Below are 7,652 nucleotides of genomic sequence, written 5' to 3'. Positions count from 1 at the left end.
AACAATTTAACTCTTCCCTTCTCTTGCAACCCACAAACTTTTAGCATGGTCACTCTCACACAGTGTCATTTCAGTGGCTTAGAGGCATAACGACAACTACATTCCCTTGAAGAATTTAGAAGCTCTTTTATCTGGGACTTTCCATTTACATGGAGAGAAAAAACCCCAACCTGAAATGGCTTGGATATTTTCTCTAGGCGGTTTAATGCTTGGAAGATAAATGGATTTTTTTCTTGGTCAAATAAGGGTTCAAGTAAGCAAGAATTGATGGGAAAGATTTTCAGACAAACAAAAATAAGTCTGGAGAGAAAAAAAAAAGGCAATTTTCAATAGTAAATCTCCTAATTAAAAATAATTCCAGTTTCTCTAGAAAGAACTTCTTACCCGTGCTGCAGATCCCCTGTCCCTTCCCTTCCTACCTTGGACCCAGCCCATGGTAGAGAGCAGTCCTTGTGCCTATGGCAGCCACAGCACAGCAAGAGAGGATGCTTGCCTTATTTTCCTTACTCACATCTAGTGTCATTTCACAAAAAATCTTGCCTGAACTGAGCATATTTTCCTATTATTAACCTACCTACCACTAACCTACCTACATGAATAACTTTCACAAAGACTTTCAGTCCAAATAGCAATTAATTTTTTCTAGGCAGACATTCTACAGGTATCTGTGCAAGGCAAACTACAACAGCTGCAAGTAGCAAATATGTGTGTAAGATTTATTCAAGCTGTTCAAGACTAGTTGTTATTTATTTATTATTCTTTTCCTTACTTATTTATTATTCTTCTCCTTACTGCCATATGTTTCAATCAAGTCATGATTTCATTATCTGTGCCAAAATACTGGAATTGCAAAATTCTTTCCCCCATACAATGCACAAGAAATACAGTTGCAAAAGACCTGTCAAGGCTGATGTGTCATATTTACTGTTTCAGTATTAGTTTTACACTGAAACATGTAACTTCAAATGTATTTTTAGTAATGTTGGGGTTTTTTTGTTTGTTTTGTTGTTTTTTTTGTTTTTATTTTCATGCTGTGCTCACTGAGTATATGATACTAATCAGAGGAAAAATGAGAAACTGATGTTTAGCAGGTGCAGGTGTAAAGATGCTAAGCTAGACCTCTGCAGCAAACCAGACTACTCAGGTATTCATGCTGAAATACAACCTACCACATGGACTCTGCACCAAGAATGCTGGAAGTGGATGGTTCTCAGTAAAAGACCACAGGTCCCTTCTAAATCCCACACAACTGGTAGCTTTACTTCTCACTCAGGGAAGAAGTGGATTCACACATATTGTCATAACCAAAAAATGGAAGAAGGATTGACTATGTAAAATCTTCTGCTGCCATTTCTAGCAGGTTTCAAAATATTTATTCCCAAAACAGTGTTTGATGAACTTACTCTGAGGTACTCTTACTGAATAACTGACTGGGAAATTATCACAGTAGCACTAGCTCAGTTTCTTATTCAGAACATCCTAAAGTCTTTCCTTTTGGTATATTTGACAAACATTGAAGTTTTAGACCAAACCTTACCAGCACGTACAGTATCTGATTATAAAGTGTTATACCCATTAGTATGATTCTTGGGGAAAATTGAAACCCCTTCCTAGATACATGCATATTCAGCCTATATAGCATCCATAAGCAATTTTCAATAAAGGAATTGTTTCTTTTCAGTCTACTGTGCAAATCCTACTTATAAATCTTACAAAGGAGCGATGGTAATATTTAAGATATAACCAATATCTGATAGATGACCTCATTTGCTTCCACAAGAGAATTCTTAACTTTTCCTAGAAGATTAATGTCATAAGTGACATCTGTGCTGATTTTGGCTGTGATAGATTTAATTTTCTTCATAGTATCTAGTATGGGGCTAAGTTTTGGGTTAGTGCTGGGAGCATGGTGATAACACAGGGATGCTTCAGCAGTTGCTGAGCAGAGTTTACCCAGAGTCAAGGCCTCTTCTGCCTCTCACCCTACCCCACCAGTGAGGAGGCTGGGGGTGCACATGGAGGGGACACAGCCAGGACAGCTGACCCCAGCTGCCCACAGGGATGTCCCAGACCATGTGGTGCTGTGCTCAGCATGTAGAGCTGGGGGAAGGAGAAGGGAGGGAGGATGTTCAGAGTGATGATGTTTGTCTTTCCCAGTCACTGTTACCCATGATGGAGCTCTGCTTTCCTGGGGATGGCTGAACACCTGCCTGCCTGTGGTGAGTGGTGAATGAATCCCATGTTTTTCTTTGCTTGCATGTCCAGCTTTTGCTTTGCCTGTTAAAGTGTGTCTATCTTGACTCATGGATTTTCTCACTTTTCTGATTTTCTCCCCATCCCTCTGCAAAGAGACTGAGCAAGCAGCTGCATGGGGCTGCTGAGGTTACACTACAACAGCATCATATACCTGGACAGATACACATGCAGAATATGCTAGTATTTTATCCAGCTGTGACCTAATGAAAGCTCTCTCCCTGTCTGTAACAAAGGGAATGAAGTCAGTGGTACAACTTCTACATGTAAGCCATAAACCTCTACGTGTAAGCCAGAAATTTTCTAGGGTAAACCTCATTTGCACAAACCCTACCACTATTCTTTGTTTCACACAGGCAGATAGCTAGAGATAGGACAAGCATAAATGGCTTTAAACTGAAAGAGAATAGATTTAAGTTAGAAGTCAGGAAGACATTCTTCACTGAGAGGAAAAGGGATGGAGCAGAAAAGTTGGGAATGCCTCATCCCTGGAAGAGTTCGAGGCTACTTGATGGGGCCTTGGGCAACTTGATCTAGTGGATGGCATTCCTCTATGGGAGGGATAATCTTTAAGGTTCCTTCCAACACAAATCAGTCAAGGATTTTATGATTCTATGATTGTTAGCACCGCACCTGGAGTTAGAGGATCGGGTCTTCAACTTAAATTTAAATTAAATTGGGCAAACTTGTAGTGCAGCTGCCCCTCTTTTGGCTAAGATTTGAGTGTGTACAAAACAAGATGTGAGGTTCCTTTCATATATGTTCAACTAGTGTTTTTCAGACCACTTCTGTATATTAGAGAAGAGGTTAAGAGCTCCATATCTGAACGGTTTTTTTCAATTGTATGTTCATGCAGAGTATTGATATACTAGGGAAAATGTTTTAATCTCCTATAACTTAATTTACTATAGTTTTACTGGCCTCAGTACCATCATCTTAAAATCATGTTGTATGTGTTGCACTGTTGACTGTTTCTCCATTACTGAATAATATCCTGCTACGCTCAGTAGTGCCCAAATTCACAACAAAACTTGTTTCCTTATTCATGAACCTACAATCTAAACAATCCATATACTTGACAAGGTTTTAATGACCAACATTAACAGGTTAACTTTGTTTCAGAAGTCCTTCTCAACCACTGTTTGAATCTGGCTTAGCTATGAGGAAAACAAGTTTGGCCAATTTACATATATGATTAAGAACTGAGAGTGGGTAGCTTTCACAAAGCTAATTCAGCCTAGGTTCACATCCCAGAGAGCTTTGCAAAGGCAAATATCTCTCCTCAGGCAATCAGGTTTTGAATAACTTGGTGACTAGCCTCCACTCAACAGGAATTTCACAGTCTGCACATAGCTCATTATTTCCTGCAAACTTACTTCCTCATCCTTATCACTTTATGTAAAAAGGTTTAAGATCCTTTTGAAGGTAAGCAAGCACAAATAGGCTCAAAAGATTAAATACCCAAGGAAATTTTTTCTGAGGCACAAAGAAAAGTTAAATACTTAGCTCTATACATGTTTGTCTTTAATGACTCTTGCCAGGAACCAGTGCAATGACATTTACAGCAGTGTAACCATGGCATGGTGCTACTTCACAGCAGCCTGAGATTCTGGGATGGAATTGAAGTAACAAGGTTGTTTTAATTTGGAAAGACAGGTGTCTGCTAAGGAAGGCAGGAGCCTCCTGTTAAATGGAAAAATGGAAACCCCCTTCCTCTGAATTGTTATAAATTTGAAATTAAGGGGGCTCTCAGGCAAAAATATGGGAGCAGGAATAACAGTTCTTTATTAGGGAAGAAAATAAAAAGATAAAATAAACAATGCATTAAACTAAAACAACACTGACAGAGTCAGAACACAACCTGACACCCTGTTGGTCAGGGCGTTGGTAGCAGTCCAATTGGAATTGTGGCTGCAGTCCTCCTGGAGTGTCAGGTGTGGTTCTGTTGATCCAGTAGAACAGTGTAGTCTTCCTCTGAAGATCCAGTGGAAGAGGCAGCTGCTCCTCTGGGAAATCCAGTGGAGAAAGCCAAGCTGGTGTTCCAGAGCCTCAAGATTATATCCACATAGGAATTCTTGGCTCCTCCCTCTGGGTGGAGCATCTCACAATGGGTTGCTATAGTTCTTATCAGTCATGCAGTGACATCCAATAGCCTGTTATCAGCAGATGTCTCCCACGAGGGAGGAGTGGTTGTGGAAGAGATAAGGAAAACAGCCCACTTAACAGAAGACAGCTGCCACACAGATGGCAAATAGAATACAATTTGCTTGGCAATCCATGACAATGGTTGGGGCAGATGGATGGAGAAATGGCAGCTCCTTTCTCAGCATCTCAGCTCTGGGAAGCCATTCCTGTCTGTAACCCCTTCTAGGGTGGCTGCATGAAAATAACACCATTGGGATACTGCTGGCATGCTGTAATCGTGCCACAGTGTAATACTGGACCAGCTAGAAATATCCCAGGATGATCTTGTCTGCTAACAGACAGGAGAGTGAATTCCACTGTGTTTCTTGTGCTGAGTTACAGCTCTGATCAGTCAATTTGCAGTTCAATACAAGAATGAGGCAAAGTCACACAGTGATGAGCAGCAAGAAATAACATCCTGTTCCCCTTCTGTCTGAGCAGTGAGGCACTTTGGCTTTCCCAGGGAGCCAACATTGCCCTCTCTGCTGCTGTAGTTTACCCATTCACACCTCCTTTTTCTTTTCTCCCTCTTTGCTAAAAGAACCACATCAGGTTTTCCTCTCCCTCTGAGAACACAAAAATTTGTATCTACCCACTTATTCTGAGTTGAAATCCGAGATAAACACCAACAACTCGAACTGCTGGTCTCATTCTCAGGACCTGTGCATGCTTCCTACAGTCGACAGCAGCTGCGCTTTTAGGCTCTTCAAATACCCACGTATCGCTTGAGGATTCAGTCAGGTTGCAATATTTATGCTCCCTAATGGTCTTCTGAAGACCTCATGTTCTGCCCACTTCCCCAGAAGGAGCAGTTGGATGTGGAAGCAGGGCTGCTCTTTTTACATCACAATACTGCAAGGCACAGGCTGCGCTTCTTCAGCAAAAACTACACTATTTTGTAATTTAAAGATCAGCTTCCCCTTTCAACTGTATTTTTTTTCCTACTTTCTAATTACATCTGTCTAGAAATACTTTTGCTCTGCTTTCATCTGCTTTACCACTGTATTGTCCTGGGCATAGCCAATAAGCCTGTCAGCATAATACCTGGACACAGGTAAGGTAACTCTGTGAGTGGAGAAATATGAGGATATTGGCAAAGAAATTACTGTCTGCAAGAAAATTCTATGAGATAAGGTCTGTTTTGGCAACAACCAGATGAGTGGTATCACAGTCTTTGTTTTACTGAGTCTGGAGAGACAGGAGGAGGGGACTGGAACTGGCACGTAGCACAGTGAGAGACAAGCCTGGTAAAAAGGGATTAAATTTAGTGAGAGACAGAGAGGTCAAAGGAGACTGAGATCCCTTCAGAGCCTTGATCATCAGGAAATGCTTACAATCTACTATCTCCTCACCTATAAATGACTAGTTGGTTTTGAATCCTAGGTCACTGGACATCATTAATTCATGCCCAGTCTTAATATTTAAATAAAATAAAACTATTTATATATTTAAACAATTTTCTATGATGTTCAAACACCAGAGTTTTTAGAAATACAGTTCCAGAGTAGTTTCATATGTGGCTTTGTTAATTAGCAGAATTTATAGAATATATATTCATGTAGCAACACCATTCTGCTAGTCATGTGGTTTTGTACATTATGCTAGTAGGTATACAAGATTAGAGAAAATAGTCACTACAACATAGGATGAAACTAGATTAATATATTCAGTTTGCACAATAGTTCATTTCTGAAGCTGAAGCCACTCTATCACTCAATAGTTTGGACTGCAGAATATCATCTTTGAGTACAGTCAATGAACAGTTGTGTTGCCTGCTTAAAGTACCTCCAGTACACAGATACTACAGAGCCAGAAAAAGAAACACGGATAGATAGATGATAGATAGATGATAGATAGATAGATAGATAGATAGATAGATAGATAGATAGATAGATAGACAGATAGATAGATAGATGATAGATGGCAGTGTTCAGCTCTACATGGATTTTGTCTCAACAGATGTTCAGCACTTTCCCAAACATTTTGCTTCCAGACCTACCACATTACCTGAGAATCTTTAGTTTCATTAGAAAAACATAAACGTTTGGTTCTCAAGAGTTCAGAGAAAAGATTAGAAATTTTAACTGTCATGACTTCAAAAATAACCTCATTTACTAACAACTTGCCCTTTGATTTTTTAATGCTTTAAGCTAGCATCTTCTAATAATTTTCTCTAATGATGGTGAGCCAGAACCATCTGTTCCAAGCTTGATTTTGACAGAAAATTGAATTGACATCAATGATACGCAAATATTTATTGATATGTGTAGTATGCAAAATGTGGTTGCATGTGTAAATTAGCTTACAGCTGATGAGGTAGTCATTGTAGCTTTGATTCAATACTATTACTATTCAGTGAGAAACAAGCAACATTTAAAATGCTTGCAAAAATTATGTGTTCTAGATTTGAACAAAACCACCAAAATTTAACCCCAAACAAAACCAAATTCTACAGGAAACTCCAGCACTGACTGTTTATTTTACTTTTATTCTCTGAAATAAAACCTTTAGATGGTTCATTTATTAATAATCTTGTGCATACCATGTGAAGTTCAAAGGTTCCCACTTATCATCTGAAAAATTAAGCCAATAGAACCAGATTTAATATATGACTGAGAAATGAGTTTCTGTGCTCCCTTTCTTTCTCTCTTGTTCATGCATGTGCCATGGGAATCCTGTGCATTGTCTATTAACCCATCAAGGAAATTCTAAATTGTGACACTGAAATTATTTCTGGACACCAGGCTAGTGGTGACTAGTGATAATTCATTTTTATATCTACTTTGCTTGCAAATAGAAGCAAGATTGTATGCTTTATTTATCTTTTTGACCTGGACTAACTGATCTGAGTTTCAGAACATTAACAAAACCTTATTATTATAAAAACCATGATATTTTAAATACAATGGAAAACACAATTAACCTAAGAGGGGGGAAAAGGCCTTTCTTAATTGAGTAGCTGACATAAGAGTCAGATGTTGCTAATGAAATACATTTAATAGAAACTCATTTTAGTTTTGAATACAAAGGAAAATTGATGGTGAAGATTCTTGATGAGTCATACATGTTCTCATTAAATAAAGGTCTTGTGCATTTGAATGACTATGTGTTTTTCAGTTTACAAGCCTCTTGACATAAAAATATATATCATGTGTATCCTCAAGTCCAGATGGGCTAACCTGGAGTCACTTGAGCCTCTGGCAATGGCAGGCCTC

The sequence above is a fragment of the Agelaius phoeniceus genome, chromosome 5, assembly GCF_051311805.1.
Source record: "Agelaius phoeniceus isolate bAgePho1 chromosome 5, bAgePho1.hap1, whole genome shotgun sequence".
Lineage (NCBI taxonomy): Eukaryota > Metazoa > Chordata > Aves > Passeriformes > Icteridae > Agelaius > Agelaius phoeniceus.
Note: the sequence above shows the minus strand (reverse complement) of the source record.